The sequence below is a fragment of the Miscanthus floridulus genome, unplaced genomic scaffold (genome assembly GCF_019320115.1).
Source record: "Miscanthus floridulus cultivar M001 unplaced genomic scaffold, ASM1932011v1 fs_548_3_4, whole genome shotgun sequence".
In the NCBI taxonomy this organism is placed as follows: domain Eukaryota; kingdom Viridiplantae; phylum Streptophyta; class Magnoliopsida; order Poales; family Poaceae; genus Miscanthus; species Miscanthus floridulus.
The window spans coordinates 16,279-31,906 of record NW_027096915.1 but is presented as its reverse complement, the minus strand read 5'-3'; the positions used below and the strand labels follow the sequence as shown (position 1 = coordinate 31,906).

Genomic DNA, 15,628 nt, shown 5'->3' with positions numbered 1-15,628 from the left:
TCCGAGCAATCCGTAGGCTAGGGCAATGTCCCCCTTGACGCACTGCTTCCGTCCATGTCCTCACTGGCGGGCATCCATCACCCACTGCGTAGAGACTTGCTCTACCACCAACCTTGCGTGCGGCAGCAAGCTCTCCCCGAGCGAATTGGATGTCCTCCGTGCTCAAGCCATCGGCATACCCACTAAGATAGTGGCGAAGTCCAGGCTTCGGGTGGTACATCACCACCGAAGTCAACACCCCCGATTGCCCAATAGACAGCCCGGGGTGATTAGGGCCGGGACCTCATCCAGGACCTCCGCCAAGCGGATAGCCGGGCGCACTGATACTTGCGCCGACCTGAAGACCTCCGAGATGATGAGTATGGCAACATTGCGGATCTGGCAGTTCCCCCTTGAGAGCACATCGCTCCTCAAAGGGACTTGGACCAGCGCTCCGCATTCTGGCCAAATGTTGCCTGGCATCTCCAGTCCCGCTCCAACGACTCCACCTTTCCGCGCAGCTCTGGAAGCAGGGCGGCGACAAGCTAAAAAACAAGCTAAAGGAAGAAAACCAACAGATAAAAAAATAAGAAAAGGTATGTACCGAGGAGGAATTTCTCGATGGCGGAGAGTCCCTCCGCCTGCCGTGCCACTGCTCGCATAGCCGGGCGTTCGCCCCTACTATGTCCCCATCACCCGGCCACAAAGCACGAGCACTTCCTGGTCTACCTCTGACCGAGCCTTTCCGGCTCTGACTCCAGGGCCTTTCAGGCCGACTCCAGGGCGTTCCGCTCCAACTCTAGGGTGATCCACCCTGACTCAAATGTCTCTAGGGATTTTTGGAGCACCACCTCGGTCTCTACTTGGTGGGCCTTCGCCGCCTCAAGCCCCCACTCGACGGCGGTCACCCACTCCGTCGCACGCTGCTCCTTCACCCACACCAGGTCACTTCGGCCACCTAGTCCTGGGACTCGCGGTGGGCGGACTCCTGCTGACGCTCAAGCTCAGCCATCTAGGCATGCTCCATCCGGAGGAAACAGGACTTACGGGATGACATCTCTTGTAGACCCTACAAAAACGAGAAACAAGCATGCTGAGGCAACCAAAAAGACTAAGAGGTCAAGGACAAACACGGGAAACTCACCTCCACGGCGAGCTACAGGTCGACCTTGACCAACTGCTGGGTGGACTTAACCTGCTCCTAGGCATCCTTGAGCTTCACTGACAGCTTGGCGAGATCGGACTCCATGGTGAGTCCTTTCCCCCCAAGAATGTCCTAGAGCTGACACTCCTAGCAATCCCGAAGGACGAACCACACCTTTGATGGGTCCTCAGGGTAGGGCCACTCTAGGTCACCCTCCGGTAGCCCGCCGGAGGGCCTAGTGTCCGACCAAACCACCGCTAGCTCCCGTGATGGCACCGGCAGCTCCACCACGTTATCTGCTTCATCATCGAATGGGATCTCCACCACCTCGGTTGCGTGGGCCACCGATGGGCATTCCGACTCTGTCCTAGCTGCGTCTCCCCCTGGCGCCTTTAGCTCCGACCATGAGAGTGAGCCATGCAGCCCTCCGCCCGGTGAGGTAGGGACCTTGGTCTCCTTCTCCTCTTCCACCGCAGCTGGTGGAGGAGGGGCTACGAGGGACAACACCGATGAAGCCTCCACCATCACCATTGGGATCGCCGCCAGCACCATCGTCACCGCTGCCGTTGTACTAGCAACTGACCTAGGGAGCACCACCCTCGGAAGGGAAGGGTTTGCCGCCACCACCCTGTTCCCCTCATCGCTCGCCATGGCGTGCTATAGGGTGGGCCTCCAAACCTCTTGCATGGGAGTTAGGGTGAAGCTCAACCCTGTCACCATCTGGCCGCTGACAAAAAGTACAGGTCAGTCATACTCCAAAAAAGGCTCAACAGCAAGATCGAAAAGAAACAAAGGAAAAACATATAGGGAGGTAAGCGGCATGACTCTAAAACCAAGACCCAGCATCGACGGGCCCACAGGGCAAGGACCGCTCCCAGGCTGTGACCTGGGCCCCCTCACTTCAGCTGGGGGCGGAGTCATCCCAACCGGCTCTTGCCTGGCCTGCGGGTCACCACGACCTTTAGCTCAGGACGCGCCGACCGGAGCAGCAGGCGGGGCATCCTCCCACTATGAGTCACATGCTAGCACTAGTTCTGGCGATGCGTGGGTGCAAGCTCACTCCTCTGACTGCCTGGCCTGCTTGGCCATGCCCGCAGCAGGCAAGGACGAGACTAGCGATGCCACCGAAGGGCGCGGTGACCGCATCCGCTTCACCTCCCGTTCGCCGACGGCGTCTGTGCTCGCATGCTTCCTCGGCACAGGGACCTCGGCGTGCCTCTCCACCTCGTACTCATTGCCAGTAGACATCACCATAGGGTTGGGACACTCCGCTGAGGTCATAACAACCTCCCAACTTTCCTGCTCCTCAAAGAAAATCATGTCATCCACCTCTATGGGATCCTCCGACTCGAGCTCTGACTCGACGTCGCTCCTTCTTTCCCCGGCCTTCACCCGCCGGGCGACCTCCTTCTCCTTCTCATACTTCTGTCAAGCCACCTCGGCTTTCTTCTTCTTCTTGGCATCTGTCGCCTCCTTCTGGGCAGCCTGCCAAGCCACGCCCTCCTGCCCCTTTGGGAGGTGCGGTCGGGACTTGTAAGCATCAAGTCCCTACAAAATAGGCGACTCAAAATAAAAAGAGCAGGAAAACAAAGGGGAAAAGAACACAGAGTAAGGAGAGGGGAGCATACCAGTTTGGACACCACCAAGGTGTTGAGAGGTCTAGGCTTTCCATCGACCCTCTCTTTGGGCTTCAGCTGTAGCACCCGGTCGAGGCAACTCCAGACCTCATCATTTGGTAGCTCCTCCAGCGACGCACGATCGAGGTCTGATGGGCCGCCGTACCTCCACATCGACCACGCCCTCTCCACCAATAGAGTGACCCGGCGGCGGTAGAGGGTGTGGAACACCCGCCCCCCGTTAAAGCCATGCTGCATGAGCTTCTGGAGCTCCGCCTCAATGATCTCCACCTTCTTCTCTCAACAGGAAGGGCCCCATGACCAACTATCCTGCCTCTCTGGTCTCCCACCGGTGAACACTGGGAACGGCGCCTCCACCGGGTTCCTGATATAAAACCACTCCTCATGCCACCCCCGGTTGGAGTCATAGGGAATGTACGTGGGATACGAGCCCCCCATGCTCGGTTTTCTCTGCAGGGCGAAGCCCCCTACCGACGCAACCTCGGGAGGATTCCCCATCGACAAAGCTCGCCCAGAGAACAGCCGCCGGAAGAAGTCCGCATGCGGCTCCATCCCGAGGAAGGCCTCGCAAACGATGACGGAGTCAGTGATATGCAGCACCCCCCCGTTGGATTGAGGTGCTGTAGCTCCAGACCCCACTCATTGAGGAGCCCATGTAGGAACCAGTGCGTAGGGTATCCTAACCCATGCTCAAGGAAGGCAAGAAAGGAAACCATCTCACCGGGCCAAGGTTGCGGGAACTCCTCCCCACCAGGAGCCCTCCAGTGCGCCACCTCCTTTGGCGGCAAAAACCCCTTCACGGTGAAGACCTTCAACACCGACTCCCTCACAGTGGATGACCTCTAGTCTGACATTTCGCTCCGGGTTCGTGAAAGGATTTGTGACTTTTTTCTTCTCCCTCGCTCTCTCCCTTTTCTTTCCTAGGAACCGCCGTGGCTCTCAAAAATGCTCTCGACAAGAAGGAAAATGAGAGGAGGCAGATGAGGAATATGTGAAGGAACAGGGCAAAAACCTCCTCCCTTCTCCTACTTAAGGAAAAGGGCACAACAGTTGGGGAAGGCGCGCCGATCGGGAAACGACGGAGCAAAAAACCCTCTCCCTTCCCCATTTAATGCAGATGGGATATGATGGGACGCGCCCTGACTGATGAGACGCGCCCTGCCCGATGGAACGGCGCTTGGTCAAACAAGACATGGCCTAGGTATGGCCCACCACTATCGCAGACCAGGCGCAAGAACCAAAGCGCCACCGCACGCAGGCGGCTCTCCGCTTCCCCAAGTGGGACTTGGAAAAACTCAAAACATGGGATCTCCGCTAGGAGAGACCATTGGGCTTCCTAAAGTCGAATGAATAGCTCAGGAAAAATACCGAGAGACAGGTAAGGAGCAAAGGGACGCCCCATGTAGGACATGCCAACTCCATCACGAACGACGAGCACGGGTCTTGGTCGGACATTTCTGACTAGAGCTCTTCAAACCCCATCACTCGAGTCATCAAGGTAACACTACCGACCCCAGCTATTTTCTTTATATAATCATTCATACATTCATGCATGTATTCATTCCATATGCCCATGCCCCCGGATGATCGGGCCTTGAATCACCCGGGGCTCGAGAACTAAAGCATCGCACATGCGGCGAAATGCATCGCAACGTCCTGTGTTGCATCACGAAGCGGGTAGTTGCCTCATTCAAACATGAGCAAACACTGACTGGGGTTCGAAGGTTTGGCCCACAGAAGGGATCGAGGCCGCCTCACGTCAAACAGAGCTAGGGGAAACGGAAAACACAGATGAGCCTGTGTGGCCCTCGCCTAGTCTTCCCCAAAGTAGATAGGGTCATCTCAACCTTCTCGTTCGATCCTAAACCTCTCGCCAAGCCCATAGCATCTCCATCTAGGGGAGGCCAGCAGGCCACCCGGGTCGGTCTATGGAACGACCCAAGGCATCTACCGGGTTGCAGGTAAAGGAGCAGTGGAATGCTCACAAGAGGGCTATGCTGACCCCGTCATAACGACAGACCCGGATTCCACTCGATCATACCCGTTAGTGAGCTCACCGAGCGCGTCACTCGAGCCTGAGCGATCGAGGCAAGTGACAAAGCTCAGCCCCTCTGGTTGTGAGAAACCGAGGATGGGGTAACGCACACAACTCAAACTGGACCCCTACCAAAGCCCAACGGGGCTCGGGGGCTCAAGACACCAAAAACCTAGGTCTGCGACCTGAACTCACCCCATCCCTCGGCTACGCTTCGACTGCACACCAAAACCTAGGTCTGCAACCCTGAACTCGCCCCATCCCTCGGCTACGCTTTGACTGCCCTCCAAAACGCCTAGGTCTACGACCCTGAACTCGGCCCATCAGGATCCGCGAGCTACGCCTCGCCCAATCCCTAAACTAACTGACTAATTGCCTCAGCTAGGCGGGCTGCACCAAGGTCAGGATCCAACGCTCTGACTCGCCCGTCACCACGGCGTGCACCGACGCTAGGACCTACGAGCTCCGTCTCATCTGATCCCTAATCTAACTGCCTCACCCGATCCCACGGCGCACACTGACGCCAGGATCGCGGAGCTCCTCTCACCCAATCCTTAAAAACTACCCTAAAAACCATACCGCCTCGGCTGGCAACGACGCCTTGGTTGATAACTCCTCTTGACTAAAAAACACGCACACACGCCCGCTGAAAGAACCCCAGACGATTCTGCCCGAACCACCCGGGGGCTCAGGGGCTACACCCGCGGGTGCGCTTGCGCGAACCCGCTGACGTAAAACAAAAACTTCCCCCGCTAGCAACACAAAACCCCCCCCAGACAATTCTCCCAAATCACCCAGGGGCTCAGGGGCTCCACCCGCGGGTGCGCTTGCGCGCACCCGCCATCAAGACAAAAAACCCCTAGACAATTCTACCAAAATCGCCCGGGGGCTCGGGGGCTCCTGTCGGGTTCATAACCCGGGGTCCCTCATTGACCGGCTTCCCAACAAAGGCTCAGCACAGCAGGGCAATGTTGCAATCAAACGCACAACTCATGGGCCAGCCCAAGTACCTAAAACAACAGGGCCAGAAAGGGCGATCCAATCACCGACTGGAAGGTCTGGCCAAGGAGGAACGGTGCCCGTTTCCGACTCCGGCCCACCTCTCTGACCGAAGCGCTCGTTTCGATCTCCAGCCCACCTCCGGATGGCCTCTCCGACCAAAAGGCCTGGCCAAAGCACCGCCTCCAACTCCAACCCGTGTCTCCGACCGGGGATGCGCCGAACCCCTGCTCACCGCTGTTCTCTGACTGGCGCGATCAGAGCCGACTGAGACCAACCGACCGAGGACACCCGCTCGGTAAGGACCAGGAAACGGACGGAAAAAGTAAGATAGGACGCACAAGTCAAACCGTAATACAAGGGACCGTACCCTGCGCACCTGCCAGGCAGTACCCTGCGACCATCCTAGCACAACAGAACTCAAACAGTATTGTAGGCGACTACATTTTCCCCTACAGTATTATGGGCGCCATTAACTCCCATACGGTAAGGCTCCCCCACATGCCTCTGGGCATCGACAGTGTTGTGGGCAGCTGGCATTTACCATACCATGGCAACATGGTAAAACCCCTTGCATGCCTCTAGGTATCAATAGTGTGGCAGGCGTCGATGTCTGCCATACCCGAAGACGACAACACAACCTCCCACGTGCATCTGACATTCAACAGTATTGTGGGTGCCTACCATCTCCTGTACCCACCGGCATGGGCAACAAGGCTTAGTAGCATACGTACTCTCTCCCCCTCACTTGTAAGGCCATCCCCTTCATCTATAAAAGGGGATGCGCTCTCTCCAAAAGACTAAGTTCATTCAGATTCATTAGATCGATCAAGTTCACTAGTACACAACAGCAGAACCACCAGGTTCAAACCACGAGCACACGCTCGAACACTTAGCTCATAGCGGGGCTCCCATCAGCTTCGGCCCTTCCGACCAGGAGTCCGACCGGACCTCTTAGTACCCCCCATCTTTCTCTTCTCGTTTGTAACCCCACTGCAAACTTCGAGCACCTGGCTCAGGAATAAAGTCACCGACCGACTCAAACTGGACGTAGGGCACGTTGCCTGAACCAGTATAAACCATGTGTCATTGAGTGCTAGGCCACCTCCGATCACAACGTACGACAAAACTATAAATATTTACTTGTTGGTCACTTTCTGCACCGACAGTATATCTTAAGATTACAAGAGCTCTTCATGTCGCTTCTCAGTGACTAACACTACAGCTCAGATCAAGCATAACTAGTACCACTATTCAGATGGCATAGTCAAAGAAAATAGAATACTACTATACTAGACAAACATCAATCGGATACGACAGGTACAGGGTACATAGAGAAAGCAATTAGAGAACTTTGAAGACCATCCGAAGAATTATCAACAGCACAGGTTCTAATGGTATAGCTTCCTCATTTGCTTTGCAATCACTACATGTTGATTTAATTCACATGAAAGAATGTGAGAGAAGAAAAGTTTGAACATGAAGCAATAAGAGAACTTTGAAGACCATACTTGTGTCTCCACATGATAACATTCAGATGTTTCAGTCTCCTCATTTCGCTTCCAGACAGAATTCAGAACGTGACTAAACAGATTAATTGAAAGCAGCAAACATAACATCAAAGAAAATAGCAGCAAGATGATCATGTGGGCGGAAGATATGACCCTGAGGAAAATCGCTGGTTTCCACATAGGTATAAAGCCCCTGCCTGGTCCTTTAATCTTGCACCCATAGATACCCTCCTCGCATTTTTCCCTGCATCCAACCTCAACAGAGCAGGGGGCTAATGGTGCGACTTAACCAAAACAGAAGTCACTGATTCAACAAAAGGCGTGTAGTGTACTAAAGTCTAAGGAAATCAGCAAAGACTACACTTCTTGATTTCCGAAAAGTACTAGCAGGAAAGCAATGCCGATCCAGTGGTCCAAAGCGAAGCAAAACAAAATCACCCAAGCAACATCCATTGGATACAACAAGTAACAAAATCGCTCAAAAATGATTGCGTAGATCAGGATGTAAACCCTGTGAACTGGGGAGCTTGCCAGCTTGGTACTACGCTCCCAGACTGTCGAGCAGCTAGGGTTTGCCTCCGCCGTAGCGCTAGGGCAAAGGAGGAAGAACCAAGGATATTATTGGGCTGGGCCTTGCTATCTTGCCCAAATACGGACACGGTATCAGATACGAAGATACGATGTTCTCCAATAAAAAAAACGGTGACACGGAGGATAATTTTTAATAATAATAACTACACATGATTTAACATGAAAACCACAGCCACAGTATACTGAGGCCATAGCCAGGTGACATATGGCATAACACATAATTTGAGTTCACAACTTAATAAGGTCACATCCACAGGTCCACAATAATAATGTAAATAATAAAATTAGTAGGCCCCGTTCGCTGGTCTTAAATTTGGCTGAAACTGGCTGAAAAACATTGTTCCGGCTGAATTATTGTGAGAGAAAAACACTATTCCAACTAAAAAAAGAAATCAAACAAGCTAAATATAGGGTAAGCCGAACAAGGCGTACAAGGAAAGCTATTGAACACACGGGCAGTCAGGCACCGGAACGTGGTTAGAGTGAGAGACTGAGCATAGGAAAGACAGGAGGAGACGAGGATCGAGGAACTGACTTATTACCTTCGACGGTGAGCTGCTCGGAGCAGGGACGCAAGGCTTCTGCTGTAGGGGGCCGGGTCGCTGCCCAGCCGCCGGTCGATTCTACAGTGAACCGCCCAGGCCAGGGATGCTCCGGTCCGGCCGCCGGGCGTCGGGCGCACCTGGGCGGTGGTGTGGCTGTGCGAAGTTGGGCTGCTTTTTTTTCATGGACCGTATCAAAATCGGCCCAGACGTGTCTAATACCTGTATTTAGATCAATACTGTATGTAACAGCATTTTCGTATTACGGCCTGGATACGTATCCGACGCAGGTCTCACAAATCATCAACTGAAAGTGGCTTGACGTGATCCTATCCTATGTAAGAATTGCATTATTATTATTATTATTTATTGAGGACGGATAGATGGAGTATAACATTATTATTCAGCCTGTTTGGTTAGCTGGTTTGTAGCGTTGCTAGTTCGTTATGTGAGAGAGAAGTACTGCTGGTGAGTTCATGTAAATAATATTCATGTGAGGGGCTGGCTGGCCAGCCCCAGCCGATCGGGCTGATTATTATTTCTTTAAGATCGTATAGACCGACACACTACTGGTAACATTCTTTATTACACCACTCACAGGTCACAAATCATCAACTGAAACGCCTTCCAAACCTCTCGTGAAGAAAATTAAGAACGCTATCCATGGCTTGGCCATGCATACATGGCATCTCACAGCTCTCGATCTTGCACATCATCACCTCCGCCGAGAACCGCCGCCGCCGCCGCTTTCGTTCTCAATCACTTACCTCAGAATCAGGACCGCCGCCAGCTTATCCAGGTTCCTATTGTGCCCGCCGCACGCGAACGACTGCACGCAGCTCGGGCAGCCATCCGCGCCGGCGCAGCCGCACGCCGAGACCAGCTGCAGGGCCGCAACCAGCAGCTCGCCAAAGAGGCGCTCCACCTGCGCCGCCAGGCCGATGCCGCCGGGGTGCTTGTCGTACAGCAGCAGGACCCCGGGCGCCCTGTCACCACCATCACCCGGAGCTCCGCTCCCGCTCCAGCTCCCGCGCGCTGCCGCCGCGGCGCACCGCGTCCCGAGGTCGGAGGCGGCGCACATCATGCGCAGCGGCAGGACGCTGAGCAGCGTGCGACGCCGCGTGCACGCCGCCGTCGAACCCCAGCCCTCTCTGCTCCACGGCCGCCCTCACCGCCACGGGAACGCTCACCCAGACCGCTTGCGTGTGGAAGGAGTAGGGAGGCAGGACCAGCTCGATGCTGTCGGACATCTGGTCGTTCGATTTCCATATCCTGTCGAACCTCACCCATTCCGTCGTCACCCTGCAATCACTTGATTGAGCAGTTGCCCCTGGGCGAGGATGATGATGATGCAGTTTCATCACCGGCAGTTCCATCGCCATGGCCGTCGCCTTGGAGGATGTTGATCTCGGTGATGTCATGAACTCTAGTGTAGTACTTGAGATCAGCTGCTGCTCAGCAGTACGCCGTCCTCATTGACAGATCCAGCTGCTCGACCAAGTAGCTGACGCCCTGGTGCATGTACACGGCGCCTTCGTGCACCTGGAAGAAAGCCTTGCTCTCCTCGATCTCCTCCAGCACCCGATAGCCCTGCTTGTCCACCACCTTGTACCTGTCGTGCTCGATTGCTCGTATGCTCACCGCGCGAGCAGGGTTCTTGTCAGGCCCGACATATTTCCACATGTCTGACTGATCGGAACTGTTCGTGTTCGTGTTCGTCAGGTGGCCCTGATCTCTCAGGGTCACCATAGCACCGTCCATGCCGGGACCAAAGTGCCTAGCGTCGTGCTCCGGGCATAGAGGCTTCTCGAAAGCGGTGGAGGCGAGGTGCTGCCCCAGGACCTTGCGGTTGCGAGAGTCGACGTGGCAGTGCTCCACCGGCTTGCCGAACAGCTTGTGCGCGAAGCTCATGAAGTACTGGTCCAGCGCGCCGTAGAGGCCGACATAGATGGCGATGGACGGCTTCGACCTCCGCCCGGAACGCCCGTCCTGTTGCCACAGGCTCGCCATGCTCCCGGGGAACCCGAGGTGCAACGTCGCGTCAATGCCGCCAACGTCGATCCTGAGCTCGAGAGCGTTCGTCGCCGCCACGCCGCGGAGCGTCCCGCCGAAGAGGCAGGCCCTATCCTCCTCCGGTCCTCGGCGACGTACCCACCACGGTACACGCAGATGGTGTCCACGAGCTCCGCCGAGGTCTCCTCGAGGATCCCGCGCGCACGCGCTAGCACGGCCTCGCAGAGCTTCCTGTCTTGCAGAAGGCGATGCATCGGAGCCCGAGCTGGACCATCTCGGCGAAGAGGTGGTTGACCTCCTACGCTGCGCTCGGGCACCTCCCTTGCCTTGACACCGACGGGTTCCACAGGAGGAAGTACTTGGGCCCGCAAGGGCTGCCGTCGTTCTGCACGAGCTTGACGTTGTCAGCGTCCAGGCCGGCGAGCTCCGTGACATGCTCCCGGGGGTTGCCAGTGTCGCCGTGCAGGATATGAAGGTCGGGTGGCTCCCGTAGACGTCCGCGCACGCGCGCTTCAGTCGTCGGAGGATGAGCACGGTGTGGCAGCAGGCCTTATTTAGTTCCAAAAAGTTTTCCTAAAAAGTGCTACAATAGCCATCACATCGAATCTTGCGATACGTGCATGGAGCATTAAATGTAGACGAAAAAAACTCAATTTGCACAGTTTGATTGGAAATCGCAAGACGAACGTTTGAGCCTAATTAGTCCATGATTGAATACTAATTGCTAAATAAAACGAAAGTGCTACAGTAGCCAAATTCCCAAATTTCACCCAACTAAACACAGCCGAAGGCGCCCCTGTAGGAGTGAGCCTCGTCGATGACGACGTACTCGAGGTTGGACAAGATCCGCCGGAACTGCGCGTGGCACGGCAGGATCGAGACGTGCAGCATGTCCGGGTTGGTGATGAGCAGCCTCGCGCCGTCCCTGATCCTCGCGCGGTGCTTCATCGGGGTGTCGCCGTCGTAGATGCTGACGACGTCGCCGAGGTCGTTGGCGCCCTTCACCATCCCCCGCAGCGTCCTGAGCTAGTCCTACGCCAGCCTTGGTCGGGAAGATATAGAGCGCGCACGACGCCACGGCGGGACGCGAGATGGACTCCAGCACGGGCACGTTGTAGCACAGCGACTTGCCGCTGGCCATGGAGGTGGACACCACCACGTGCTTGCTCTTGCCGGACGCGGAGGCGGCGGAGGCGACGGCCTGGGCCTGGTGGCTGTACAGCCTCGTCACTCCGATGGCCCTGAACGCCTCCCTGGTGGGGCGAGAGGTGAGACGGGAGCGGACAAAAGGACTCCTTGCTGCCGGGGATCTCTTGGACGTGCATGATCTGGCCGTGCTTCCTGAGCCCTGCTTGAGGTGCCCCACCATCCGAGCAGGGTCCAGCGGCTCCACGCCGTGGCAGTAGAAGGACGGCGAGGCCGGGTCGTGGACGGGCACCCCGGCGATCTTGGCGTACACAGTCCTCCCCGTGCCACAATCAAAGACGAAGAAACCTTACTCTTTTGGCCGTGGGGAACACAGAGGGGCCGGCGCTCGCCGTCGGCGGCGCGGCGGGCTTGGTGGTGAAGGGGATGAGGGAGACGAACTCGCACCGGGCGAGTGAGAGGTTGGCGAGCTTGGCGTCCAGGAGGAGCTTGCCGCCGAGGAGGAAGAGGTGGAAGGCCGAGGCGGCTTGCGTGGGCGGGAAGAGAACGCAGCGCTGCTTGAGGTCCCGCACGGAGGCCGTGGCGGGCAGGCGCACCGCGCACGGACGTGGCGCGGCCATCGAGCGCGCGCACGGGAGGACCACCGAGCGTTGCTGCGCCGCCATTACTAACGCCTACGTACGTCTGACGACAAATCAAAGGAAAGCGTAGCGCGCGATTGAAGACTCCAGAGATCGCGCAGCCTTTCCCGTCCGTCGGCGACGGCGCCTGGCCGAATTTGTTTTGGAAGGAGGCGACCGCGCGGCGGTGGTGTGTTCGACACGGAGCAGGAGTCCGAGCACGAACGGCCCAAGCAAGTTAACGACCCGTTTTTGACGGCCCAAGATTCGGATGCAATTTCGGCGGCTGTGGGCCCAGACAATTCAGATGATTTACATAAAATTCCCTAAAAATGATTTATATAAAAACAACTTTTATTGCAGTTTTGTATTTTGGCCTTTTGTATAAGAGTTTACATTTATGTTTGTTATAATTATCATGGTTTGGTGTTTAGGGGTGTATAAGCTTTTGGGGCATGTTTCTGTTCTTGTAACTTACGGGTTTTATAAAAAAAAAGTATATATACCCGAAAAAATAATGTCTATCAAGGGTTTGTATTTAGAGTTAATCACGGGGTTTGCCAAGGTAGGAACTAGAGTTTTTGTACCTGTACTAGATATATGCCCGTGCAATTTTTTGAATTAAATCTTAGTAATCAGACAAAGACGCATGCATTTCGAAGACTTCGTATCGGAAGCGGACAGATGGATCTGGTTTTTGTATCATAAACGGGTATCATGGTTTGGTGTTTAGGGATATTATAAGCTTTTGGGGCATGTTTCTGTTGTTGTAACTTACGGGTTTTATAAAAAAATAGTATATATACCCGAAAAATAATGTCTATCAAGGGTTTGTATTTAGAGTTTATCACGGGGTTTGGCAAGGTAGGCACTAGAGTTTCGAGGACTTCGTATCGGACGCGGACACATGGATCCGGTTTTTGTATCGTAAACGGGTAGGCCTCAAGCGTGTGAGCTCCACTTCGAGTATGATTCGTACCGGATGCGGACGCGTGAGCAGGGATCAAAATTTGGTATCACCGAGTATATGATGACTTTAGATGGGAGATACTAGCGCCCGAACGTCCGAACAAAGCGCGTGTCCAGATGCCTGCGCCACCTTCGTCACGCGCGCCCACGAAAAAGGTTGTGCCTGCCGCTCCTTCCCCCTTGGCCCCCTCCTCCGCAACTACGAAACACACACACCGCTCCTTCCTCGTGACCCTCCCTCTCTGGACGGGCGGGAACCAATAGCCGGCATGAGGACAAGCGCGTCCCATCCGAAGGATCCTAGGTGTGCTGCATGGCCCGATCCCCGGCCCATGGCTCACCGCGCCCCATCCCCCGACCCAGGCTATGTCCCCCATGACTCTGTACCTCTAAAACATGAAACACTTAGATGCAACATACGACTAAAGCAGAGGAAACATTTGGAACATACAATTACAACATGTGTGTGAAACATATGCAACATCCAAATAAAACAATTGCAAAATGCAACATGAAAAACACACTTATTGCAACACAAGACTGAAACATTTTGAACATACTCTTAGAACATATGTGTGAAACATGTGCAACATCCAGATAAAAATGCTTGCAACATACATGGGAAACAGATAAAACATTTTGAACAAACGCTTGCAACATGCCTATGAAACACTTGCGACATGCCTTTGAAACACTTGCAACATAAACATCCCAATCTACTTTTACAACATCCACCTCTGAAACATCTGAAACACTTGAAATATACATTTGCAACTTATAGAGGGAAGGTCGGGGCCGGTTGATTCCGGCCTCGGGCGCGAGCACCACCACACGGGCCGCGCTCATGGGTGCCCTTGGCTCGGCTGGGGACCGACCTGAGGCGTGTGACGGCACCACGAGCACCAGCAAAGGTGGGTGGCACGCCCGAGCTCGGCTGTAGGATTATAAAAAAATAGATTTTGTGTGCGCTGGGCTTCCAATAGTGAGGTGTTTGTAAGATTTTGTTTTCTGTAGCTAATCAAGTACTCACTCTGTCCAAAAAATAGTTTCATTCTTTTTTAGGATTCACTAAATCTTAAGTTTAATCAAATATATATAAAGTATTTATGATGATTAATAAATACCATAAGATTAATCATGAAATATATCTATATAATAAATTTATTTAAAGATACAATCATAGATAATACTTTATATAAGTCTAGACAAATTTAAAAACATTTAATTTAGCCCAAATCTAGAATGATATTTTTTTTGGACAGAGATACTGGATCTTTGCACCACGGTAATATACTCCATCTGTATTAAGATAACTAATGATAACACATAATTTAAGCTCACATAAATTAACTATATAACGTGTTCGACATGGAGCAGGAGTCCGAGCGGTGTGTGCACGAACGGCCCAAGTAAGTTAACGAGCCATTTTTGACGGCCCAAGATTTGGATATGCAATTTCGACGGCTCTCGGCCCAGGCAACTCATGGGATTTATATAAAAACAACTTTTATATAAAAACAACTTTTATTGTAAGAGCTTTTTTTATTATCTTACGCTCGGCGAGCTCCCATGGAGCACCACCGTCATGCTCCCTTGCTCGATGTGGAAGAGAGAAAAGGGAGGAGAGAGAATAAGACGGTTCAAATGAACCGCCGAGAGAGATGGGAAGGGATGGGGTTTTATTTATACCAGAAGCATGCTTCGTGCGTTGCAACAGGAATTGTTGTCGTTTAGAACAAAATTAGACTATATAAAAGAATGAATTATTATAAATTAAACTTAGTAGATGGTGTGGCATGCTGATGTGCACAATTAAATGCTTGCAGTGGATGATGTGTCTCGCTGGCATGAATATTAGGGGCCATTTGGGAGAGCTACAGCTTTAGCTTCTCCGAAGAGAATCGCTCCCAACCAGCCAAACAGTCGAAATGCCAACTGATTCAGGTGGGGATCAAAAGAGAATCACTTCTCACTTTACACTAGGAGCTAAAAAAACCCGCTTCACCCTGCTCCATATTATACTCTAGAGGGGATCGGCAGAGAATCAATTCTCATCGCTCTCCACTCTGCTCCCTCTTACTAAGGAGCAGAGCTCTCCCAAATGGGGCTTCATAAATACATGTGCTAATGGACTTTAATTATATGTGATAGTGGACTATTGAGGTGGACAGCTTGCATATCGAGATAGATTACTAGTAAGATCTAGGATTATAAGACATATAGATATAGATTAGGCCCTTGTTGCAGATAGGTTTTATGCTCCGTGAAAAAGAAATTTGTGGTGTTGGTGTGGGGGGGACAGGGAGGGAGGGATAGCTAATGTGTTTGGTGCCACCCAAGCAGCTCGCGTGGATCCTGGCAAAGGCTTTCAGACCTGTCGTCAATAAACCACCTTGCGTATGGATACATACTTATTTATTAGTTTAAATATATTACTCATTT

The 15,628-nt window shown here is 53.4% G+C and overlaps 2 non-coding genes and 1 pseudogene across 2 annotated transcripts; all 3 read right to left on the bottom strand.

The window, feature by feature from the left end:
• Positions 1-7,133: 7,133 nt before the first annotated feature.
• Positions 7,134-7,211, bottom strand: LOC136532200 (small nucleolar RNA R160). Its single transcript, XR_010778190.1, has one exon. It is a non-coding gene; the product is annotated as a small nucleolar RNA R160 (small nucleolar RNA).
• Positions 7,212-7,277: 66 nt separating this feature from the next.
• Positions 7,278-7,355, bottom strand: LOC136532199 (small nucleolar RNA R160). The gene has a single exon (XR_010778189.1). It is a non-coding gene; the product is annotated as a small nucleolar RNA R160 (small nucleolar RNA).
• Positions 7,356-9,153: 1,798 nt separating this feature from the next.
• On the bottom strand, positions 9,154-12,262 carry LOC136532197 (uncharacterized; annotated as a pseudogene).
• Positions 12,263-15,628: the final 3,366 nt, after the last annotated feature.